The sequence below is a fragment of the Symsagittifera roscoffensis genome, chromosome 6 (genome assembly GCF_963678635.1).
Source record: "Symsagittifera roscoffensis chromosome 6, txSymRosc1.1, whole genome shotgun sequence".
Lineage (NCBI taxonomy): Eukaryota > Metazoa > Xenacoelomorpha > Acoela > Convolutidae > Symsagittifera > Symsagittifera roscoffensis.
In genome coordinates, this window is record NC_087067.1 from 47,715,175 (window position 1) to 47,725,594 (window position 10,420).

At 35.5% G+C, this 10,420-nt stretch overlaps 2 long non-coding RNA genes across 3 annotated transcripts; one reads left to right on the forward strand and one right to left on the reverse strand.

Moving 5' to 3' along the window:
* Positions 1-291: 291 nt before the first annotated feature.
* On the reverse strand, positions 292-6,718 carry LOC134848364 (uncharacterized). 2 transcript variants are annotated; one of them, XR_010162926.1, is made up of 3 exons: positions 6,612-6,718; positions 1,049-1,248; positions 292-776 (listed from the first exon to the last, which is right to left on the reverse strand). It is a non-coding gene; the product is annotated as an uncharacterized LOC134848364 (long non-coding RNA). The 2 variants fall into 2 exon arrangements; XR_010162927.1 differs by having other exon boundaries at positions 292-782.
* Positions 6,719-7,416: 698 nt separating this feature from the next.
* On the forward strand, positions 7,417-9,514 carry LOC134847985 (uncharacterized). The gene is made up of 4 exons (XR_010162882.1): positions 7,417-7,604; positions 8,245-8,331; positions 8,710-8,769; positions 8,908-9,514. It is a non-coding gene; the product is annotated as an uncharacterized LOC134847985 (long non-coding RNA).
* Positions 9,515-10,420: the final 906 nt, after the last annotated feature.

Consider the following 10,420-nt stretch of genomic DNA (forward strand, 5'->3'; position numbering starts at 1 on the left):
CACCTTGGATCTGCGAAAAAGTGTTTTTCGAGCTGACAATATTAATTAGCCTTGTTTGTTTAAACTATTTCTCATCATTGTTGTTAAAGTTAATGTATCCAATAAGGTAAATTATTGTAATCATTTTGTTTTGCTTTGCATCAATTTATTGTTGGTTACTCCAACTTGCTAACACGACAAGCTGTTCCAATTCGAACGCAAATTTCTGTGACAGTTTTTTTGGCTTTCTATATCTGTTACGCCTGCTACGCGAAGTAAGAGAAAGAATTCAAGTAAAATTGACTTCCCAGTTGACAGTAAACATTGTATTAAAATGTACTGTATTAATCTACTGTATTAAAAGACTTTTTATATTGAACTTCAGAAACAAAACAATCAGGAGGGCGGGGACTGAATAATTCAATCAGAGTTATCTAGGAAAGTTTAGACGCTCAACTGATTCACTTTTTCCTTTATTTCCTCAAATCTTGCTTCCAAATCCTCCTTGTCGGATTCGGTGAATAATTTTATTTCTGTTGTCAGTTTCACATGTCGTTGAACTTTGAATCGAATGAATCCGACAGTTTCTTCGATTAGCATCAGAACAAAGTGTAACTTCGCTTCTTCGCCATTATGACCGTTAGAGCATTCACGAAGGTATGATAAGACCTCTAACAACCTCTTGGTTTCATTCATCTCTTTTGCAGCAGGGTACTGCTCAACCAAACGATCCAAATATTTCTTTATCGATGCAGCCCAAGAATCCGAAGTCTCACAACCGCTGGGGTGGCCATTAGCTGAAACTATCAAATTGAAGAATCAGAATTGATATTTTGCGGCATTTTTTCAGAAACGAGAGATCAAAAAGTTATCCTGTGAATTGTTTCAAGAAAAAAGGCTAGTTTCAAAACTTAAGACAAAAAGATTAAATCGCAAGCCGTAAACATCGTAAATAAAACAATTTGAGAACACTTGAGTCGCAATAAAAGTGCTTTGTGATATGGTCTTACATAGATTAAAAAACATCTGTTGACTTTCAAAAAACAAATAAAATTAAGCAAAAATTTACCTTGAGATTCGGTTCTTTCCCTTTGGCTCGTCACTTCGATAGACATTCGGATTGACTCGCCACTTCGATAACTTCCATTCCTCGGCTCAAACTTGCTTTTATCGCTCGTAATAAATGACGAACACTTCGAAAACTCGAAGTTCCCCAAGTTTGTGTGCCCGTTGTGTTCCATTTTCGCTGACTCGAGTTGCTTTAATTTACTAAACACAAATATTATAAATTGTTCATTGATTCCACAAACTGGTTCCGGATTCCACACATTTTGTTACAGGTTCCACACATTTTGTTGCGAGTGGTTCTTCCCCCCTTTCAAATTCAATTTTGAAAAGCTTATTCACCGTTATCATAATGCAATGAAAATTGGCATGGGGAACAAATCGACAAATGTGAACAGATTTGTTCTTCATATTTTACTGCGTCACATCACGCATTTAGCCGCAATAACACGTAAAACAACCAGGCTCTTTTCCAGTTCCCTCCTTTTCAAAATACCGAGTTTTATGTTTGTTTTACGTGTTATTACGGCTAAATTCGTGATGTTACGCTGTAAAGTATGAAGAACAACTCTTTTCACAGTTGTCGATTTGTTCACAACGCCAAACTTCATTGCATTATGACAACGCTAAATAAGCTTTTTAAAGGGAGGGAACTGGAAAAGAACCAACAAACATAAAACTCGGTTTTTTCAAAGGGGGACTGGAAAAGAGCCCATAACTTTGTCCCATGCAGGTCCTATAATTTCACAGTTACTAAACTTTTAAAAGGGTTTTGGATATTAAAAAAGATTGCCATTGAACCACAGACAGTTAGCTTCCTTATGCAAATAGTTGCGACTATCAGTAAAACCAGCAGTGCGAGAAAAAAAAACAAATCAAATTTGTCAAGACTGCTCCTCAAGAGATGATTTGAATTTTCAATTATTCCATCTGGATGCCAATTTTCAACAAAAAGCCCCACACCGAAATTGATTCGAATGGCTGCTAAACAGCTGAAGTACCCCTAATCCTCTTGAAATATTTTTATTGAATTTTTTAATCCAAAGAAGAAGACAACTCTAAAACTTTGTGAGCTAAGTCCGGGGTGGTCTTCTTCTCATAGAGTAATTTCAGATAAGGTACCTTAAGAGGTCAAACTGTGAACTGGGATGTTCTTGGATTCCAGAGACAAATCTTTAAACATGTTCCAAAATGTAAGTGGATTGCTCTTACAAATTTTCAGTGGTTTCTGCGTACAAATAGCTGTTATGTAAATTTTGTCGGCAAGTTGATTTTGCTGCAGATTCCGCAACGAGCGAAAATAGGTAGTTATTCCGGATTGCGCAAATGTAAGTGGGTTCCGCTAATTGATGCTGATTCCGCTTTCATCATGCGAATCAGCTTACAATTTGCGAATTCCACTTACAGTTGCGGATTCCTTAACAAACTTGTTACAGTTACTTTAGTTTACTAAACACAAATATTATAAACTGCTCATGGAATACACAAATTTGGTTGCGATTTTGGGCAATACAGTGTTTTGACTATTTGTCTGTGGAATCCAAAACAGCAGAGAATTTCAAAGAAAAAAAGCAAAGTCGCGGATTCCGCAACAAATCTGATTTTTGCTTGTTGCTAAATCCGTTTACAATTCATAAAATGCACAGTTTGGCCTCGTAATATATACGGTCTGCTCGTTACGCAATCTTTTTTCGGCCGGATAAGTTCGTACAACTTCTAACTCCAATACCGATCCTTGTCTTACTCTTATATTTCCTAGTCTCAATAGAGCTGGTAATATACAGGTTTGTGCGAGGTTAGTGGAGATGACAAAAAACAATTGTTTGTGATATTTCGTTTCCAATCTCTGAACTAAAGTACGGATAATTTCAGTTTCTAGAAATAAACAAAAGTTTAGTTTTGGATCATGATTCGTTATTTATTATAATTTTACAGTGAAGACTTCAACTTATAAAGTAAATACTAGTTTTAACCTGGTTCCACACATCCAGGGTGTAGTAAGTTTTTTGAAAAATAGGTTTTTTCTTGTGAGGGATGGATGAAGAGTGTCTTTAAAGTTCTTTGTAAGGTAGTTGTGCAGAGAAAGCCAGTCCTATGAATTACTTTTGATGTAATGGTGGCATTAGGGTTGTTGTGAATCCAAGGAGATCGTATCGAAAAGCACAGTTCTTGTTAAGTGTTGATTTCGAAGACCAGAGCGAGATTACATGCATTCTCACCATCTGCTCGTGGTTACTCTGGTTCCGAGATAAAAAAAATTTAGATTTTTCTGAGTGAAGTGCTAAGTGACAAGGACATGCATGTTTGAGTTTTAGACATCGAAATTGCTATTTTTCTCCTTCAATGGATTCAATTGCTGCGGTACCAGCTCTCTACTTTAAATCCTTTAAGGGTTGAGACTGCAGCAAGCAAAGGCGATCGACTTACCATTGAGTTTCATCTCCCTTTTTCTGCTGTTATTTATAATTTTTTTTTTGAGAAATCATTTAAAATATATTTGCACTTTTAGTGGCTCATTTTTAAGTTTGATGTTGTTTGATTTTTTGCACAAGCTATTAGTCAGTTCGCTTATTTTGAAGAATTGCTCAAACTGCAGCCCCTCTTTTTAAAAGAAAAAGAGCGTGGGACTGCCGGAGCACATGCTAAGGTTTCCCTCGAGCGACTGGTGGGTTATTAGGCCTTTTCGGGTATATCTGTGTAAGTCTCATTGAGTAGAATCTCAAATTGTTAGTAACTTTTCCCTTATTTTGTGTTTCCTGATTTCTTATCATGGTTGTGCCCTTTTCTTTCAAAAAATTAGTTATTGCTTAGTGCCGTCTTCTTGAGTTTCACTAAGGTCTCATGTGGTTTTAATAAAGGGTGGAATTATATTTCAAAAGAAAATTTTAACCATTTTTATCATACTTAAACCGAGTTTAAGTTTTACTGTTCATGTTAACAGTGTGATTGAAGTAAGCTGCGTTGATTATTTAATGTTATATCCATATTCCAACCGGTTGAAAGGAATGTTTGAAACGTGTGACAGCTGTTTGAAATTGGTATCAATTAGTTTTTAAAATTTGAACTCAGTTAATTATCAAAATTTGTCGTGAAAAATTTATTTAAAAATTTTGAAGAGTTTCTGTAGAACTGGGTGAATACATGAGGCAATGCGGAGAACATGAGAAAAATGATGCACAGTGAAAACTTACTTTTGCTGTAACTTATTACCCATTTTTAAAATGTAAAAAATATTGAAATTACTAATTGGGTATTGTGTTAGTGAAAATACTAATTGGTATAAATTTTTTTGAATATGCTGCACTTTGTTAGCTTTTTTGAATTCATTACAAAACTTTTGATGGGTATTTCAGATTTATTTTGAGTTTTATAGAAGCAAGTAATGAAATCAAAAAGACGGGTGAGAATATCGTCATTAAATAGTATGTATTATTTAAACTTATTAGTTTGAAAAGGAAAATTATAGGTTACGTGGAATCTGATTCTGGAAAGAGTCCCTTGGAATAAAGCTTACCGATTGTTGGCGGGGTCTTTACAAGCTATTAAGTTTTTAGTACTAAGAAGTGGCCAGAGAAGCTCCAGTACTTGAATGATTTTGACTTGTTCAACGGTGATACTGAAGTTGTGGCTAGTGTGTTGTATGAGATTAAATATTTTGCGGTTAAGTTTGATTACACGGATCTTTTCTAAAAGGGGAATTTCAATAGGTTGGACAGGCTCTTGTGGTACAATGAGTGGGCTGGATTCTTGGATGCGGAAGGGATCCAATTTAGGAAAAAATATGTACATTTGACAAACGGGATCGTAATTACGATGTGTGTCAAGCAGATTTGTAGCTTCTGCAAAAATCACAAATAAGGTCATCACTAAACATGAACCACTTAAGTTCAGAAAAGTTTTGAAGTAAATGTATAGTATTTCACCGAGTCTAATATATGAGCTGCAAAAGGGAGTTGAAAACTCGGCGACTTTCTGACTATGAATGGCAAATCTATTGGTTTCGTTTGCCGCAGTCACAACCCAAACAAGATAAAATGTTTGGAGTCGACGCCGCATTAAAGGTATCCATTGACAGCAAACAATGATCAACTCGATGTCGCAACGCAAGTATACATAGCCTTGTCACTTGAACTTCCTTAGGGCTGGTGCTTATTTCATTTTCACTAGGAAAGGTATTAGGCTATGAAGTTGCACGAACCTATCCAGCCGAAGGTAGATAGCATAATGAACAGACGGTGGAGCTTATCCGAAATTACTCTAGAGAAGACCACCTCGGGCTTAACTCAGTTTGTTTCTGTTTCTAATATTGTTTCTCGGATGAAACAAAAACTATTGTTTCGAACTGTTTGGTGCAGTTGAAAAATATCTGTCTAAAATTAACAGCTTTGTGATAGAAATGGCACGAAACATAAATTGCCCCTGATTTCATTGATTTTTTATTACTGTTTATCGTTTATCTCGTATTTTTTATTCAACCTAGGAAAAAAATATAGAATAATTTTTCATGAATGTTTCATAACAGATCGATTAAGCGAATAATCAATGTAGCGATGATTAAACCAACTATTAGCATGCTGATTTAACAGTAAGTTCTTATTTTTATGATTTTCGAAGAAAGTGAGGAATAGATATGCTCAAGGTTGTTCTTTATTCGGACCAACTTTCAAAAGAACTTTTCTCGCGGTGGATCGATACAGTTCTGAATTTCTAAGAAGGCGCGGAAAATAATATGCTCGGGGTGGATTTTGTTCCGTCAACTTTTGTCTTCTTAACGGAGCTTTTTTGACAAGTGTTCTACACTCGAGGCTAATTGTCAGCGAAGATGTGCTTGCTTTGCAAAACGAAGTGAATCCAGCAATTTAGTCTTTTTAAAACATTACGAGACGCTAAACTCGCCCTTTGTGTTTTATAAAACAATTGGGCAACAAAAATGGAAAAATAGAAGTTTTTTCTTTCAATTTTTGCAACCATTTGGCTTTAAAGTGCAGTCGGAACAGAACGTTTTGTTTTTTTTTCCAAAAACAAACTTTTTTCCTGATAAATATGATTTAAACAAAAAAACCAAAACAACATTTTCTCAATATAAACCAAGTTTGCGCATAAATATATTTATCAAAAACAACAAATAATTCCAATTTAGTTCAAACCTTCTGACGTTTTCCTTGGATCATACGGAAAAAGCGAAACATTCAAGGCTGCACCCTAGGATGAGACGAATTGTTCTTTTAGATAGACTTTTCTGAGACAAAGCTGTTGTCCTGGTTCTCTTTTATAGAGAAATCAGGGCTCTTTTTTCTTTTCCCCCCACCTACACTTTTTATAATTAAACATATTGTTCACATAGTCCAATTCTCATGAAATTTGGCATGCAGATAAATTAAGCCATGACAAACATATTTAGTCTGCACATTTAACTTTGTAAAACTACTCGTTTTAACATAAAATTGATGCTTGTATGAGGTGGGGGAGGGGAAAAGGAAAAAGAGCCGAAGTCTAGATAGATAAAGGAAAATTTAACTTATCGCGAAAAAAAGTCAAGATTACAGGCTCATACGCGGAAAACTTACGTGAAGTCTTTGTGTTGCGATTTGCTAAATTCTTTTCGAAGAGAGAAAACAAAATGAGAAAGAATTAACTCAGTAATGCTGCTAGAGGAGCTAAAAATAAACATAAAAATAAAAATCTGCGATTGGAGTTTTGCGATTGGAGTAGTTGACTTGGCGTTATTCATTATAAACTGCACGTTTTGTTGTTTTGTTCATGGTAACTTAATGCAGTCATATGTGCTGGAAAGTCGGTGTTCACAAATTCTAAATGTGCTGTTCATATGTGCTGTTCATCAATGAACGGATTTTGTGATGAGTGCTGGCTATGCGAATATTTGCTTTCAAAACTTGATGGCTTGGTTGAAAATAATGCAAGGACCGGTAAAACTAAACTTGCGCGGTTAGTTGACTGATGCTACGGGTGGCCAGTCAAAAAGCAAAATGGTCTAAGAGCAGAATGGGTCCAAGAGCAGAATAACAGAAAAATATCAATTTTTATTAGCTAATCTGTGAATTACTTATCAGAAATGTCAATAATACCAAAGCAATGAACGTTTTATGCATAATTTGAGAAAAATAATCAAGAACTTTTTTTAAAAATGAAGTAAAAAAATTAATGAAATTAGTCAATACATGCATAATTCATTGTTTTCTAGGTAATTTTTGACGATTCTAGTAATTGTTTTTTATCAATTAGCCCGTATAAACTAATATAAGTCATTATTTTTCTGTTTTTCTACTCTTGGACCCATTCTGCACTTGGACCATTCTGCTTATTGCTCCGCCTCCAATGTTAATACTTTTGTTATAACCAGCAAACTTGAGTTATAAAAATCACTAAGGAGTTGCACGTGCAATTTCTTGCTGATTAAATAATTATGCACTGAGGTATGATTACAAAATAAATTAGCGAGCAAAATAACCAGACTTTTTAAACGATTTCGACTTTCATATGCAAGCAATCATCAATTGTTTAACTTCTAATTCACCCGTTTGTCGTTACTATCAACAAAGGTGAGCATAAAAAATTTCCAGAATTTTTCCATTTTAATTCCAAACATACTGAAATAAGCTAAAATTATGTAGTAAAATAGGCCTTTAGTCCTGACAAAATAATCATAATATCACAAAAATTTAGGTACCTGGAAGGCAGAGTGAGCATAACTTTTCTTTTTTTATAGTGATTGGTCATTAGAGTTGTCAGGGGCGGATTTAAGGGGGGGGGGGGGGCGGCGCACGCCCATCCTCAGGGATCCGACCCCCTGCCGACCCAAATTTCCCACTTTGTAGTAAATTGAGGTATCCATATTTGGTGATGGGCCCTTAAAATTTTCTGAAGGCGCCTTTGGCGCCAATATAAATTACTTTTGAGGGTGGAGCGCGCGCCAAAAAACGCAATTTTTTGGTCAAATTTTTCCTGCAGCGCAGAAATTTTGACCAAAACAGGACTTTTTTGTGATTTGGAAGGGCTCGGAAAATCAGTTTGGTCGACTTAAAAAAGCGTCGACAAAATTTTCAAAATTGTTCCAAAAATCCGCTACCAACCCATCCCCCCCCCCCCCCCCCCCACCCCCCACCTCAAGAAAATCGTAGATCCGCCCCCTGATAGTTAAAATGGTCGCTCGAAAGTGATCATCCTTCTCAGTTTATTTAGTTTAATTTGGCATCTCGATCTTCTGAATTTCAACCACTGAAAAAGCAAGGAAAGGTTTGGCGAGCTATATGGACAATCTTCCTAGCGGTATGTGACTTTTTTCATTTTTCCCTTTAAAATTTATCTGGAAAAAATTGAACAGTTAAAATTTCCATAGAGGAGCCCAAAAAAAGACATTGGAGGCTTTTTTCCAGTCCCCTCTTTTGATTCTTTTCTGAATTTCAATATAAGGAAGTCAACTTAAAGTGAGTTTTCTCATTATAAACTGCATTTAAACGAGGCAGCGTGAACAAGTGAACATAATTTAACAACACTTCTTACATGCAAAATGCCGTGTGAACAATTTTTAAACAGCCTAATTTTGTAGTTTTCCGAGGGGGTGGGAAACTGGAAAAGGGCCAATTCGAGGTTTGGGGTCAAATAAATTTGATTCTGATACAATAGACAAAAAACATAATGTTTGAGGCGAGCGACTGGATCCGTCAGATGCACCATTGAAATTAAGAAAACGCGACGACACTCAAGGTGAAATATTTTCTCTGGCTTTGAATATGTAAAAAAACGCGCGTCAGTGACCCTATGAGTTTTTCAGACGAGTACACAGAAACAATTTGCGCGAAAAATCATTGAGCGCAAAATTTAACCTTAATCTTTTTTTTTTAGATTTGTTTAATTGGGAGAATATCGTGACATTAACAAAATCGGACTTTCGTGCTTTTCTGAAGCTACGACTGCTAACCGGCAATGACTTGACGGACTTTCATCACGACCTGAACAATATAATCCGTCTTCGGCTTCCCAGTGATTGTCTAATGCGACTTGATTTCGTTAAGCATATGCAAATATTTATTCTCAATTGTGCCACAAAGTTCGAGATAAACGAACAAGACTTTCAAAATTCCAACCAAGACTTTATCAATGGCTTGACTCGTCTGATTGGAAAGCAGTGGCTTCCTGAAGTTCACGATCAAATGCGCACTCTTCTTCTGGCCCTGAGTTTTAAGGCTCGTGGTCAAGAGCAGAGGAACAGGAGGAAGGAGATTGACTGGAATGTCGAACTAAATGAATACCTTCAAGATTTGAGGGATATTCTCATAAAGTTAAGGGTGTCACAGTTACGAGGTCACTAGTGTATATCAACAAAACTCAACAAACTTGTATTTGTACCCGTATAAAATTTTGAATGTATAATGAGGATGGTGATGATGAATTTCACTCAGATAATGATTTTATTAAAGACGAAGTGTTAATAAAAAAGGGTAATTTAATTAAAAACGTTATGTCTTTTTTTTAAAGGCACATCATACACTAGTGGACAAAGTTAACGCAAATTCAGGTTTTTACTCTCTGAAAAAATAGTTTTCAATGACGATTTCGAACAAAGTTTTTTTTCAAAATATAGTAAATTTTTTACACAATCAAAAGCAAAGGATCAGAGCTACACTTGTGGAAAAATTAAGCGCCAATTCAGGACTTTATTCTCTCAATGCCTGTTTTCAAAATCCATTTTGGACAACACTAACTTCAAAATTCAGTAAAATTTAGGTAGAACATGAGCAACTGATCAGAGCTACCCTTTAAAAAACTATCAATGTTTGATTTCAAAAACTTACCAATGCCAATTTTCCTCATCTGCACTTACTTTTTCAATTCGCGTGAAAAAATCAGAAACGTCCGAGTATACTAAAGATTCAACAATGATTGTTTCCATTTTCTCGCTGAGATTGTTTCATGTCGCATGAACAGTTTTTCTTACTCCACTTATTCAAGAAAAACATTATGACGATACAAAATTTAGCGCAGATGAAGAAAATTGGTATTTCCAGACCCGTACTAGATTGATAATTTTTGAAACCAAACATCGAAAAGTTCATAGAAGATGGGTCTTATCATTTCCTTTAGATCTATATAAAAAATTACTAAATGGCAACTCAGAAAGTAAGACCCTAAATGTGCGCTAAATATTGTCCACTAGTGTATCACACATAACTCGACATGCCTTATGACGGCTCTTTTCCATCCGACGAAATTGAGATTTGTTATGGAAAACTATATTCACATCGTTATGATAATGCAGTGAAAATTTGCATGGTGATTGATAATGTAAATAAATTTTTCCCTCAAACATTACTTCAAAACATCAGGCATTTAGCAATAATCACATGCCCACACTGAA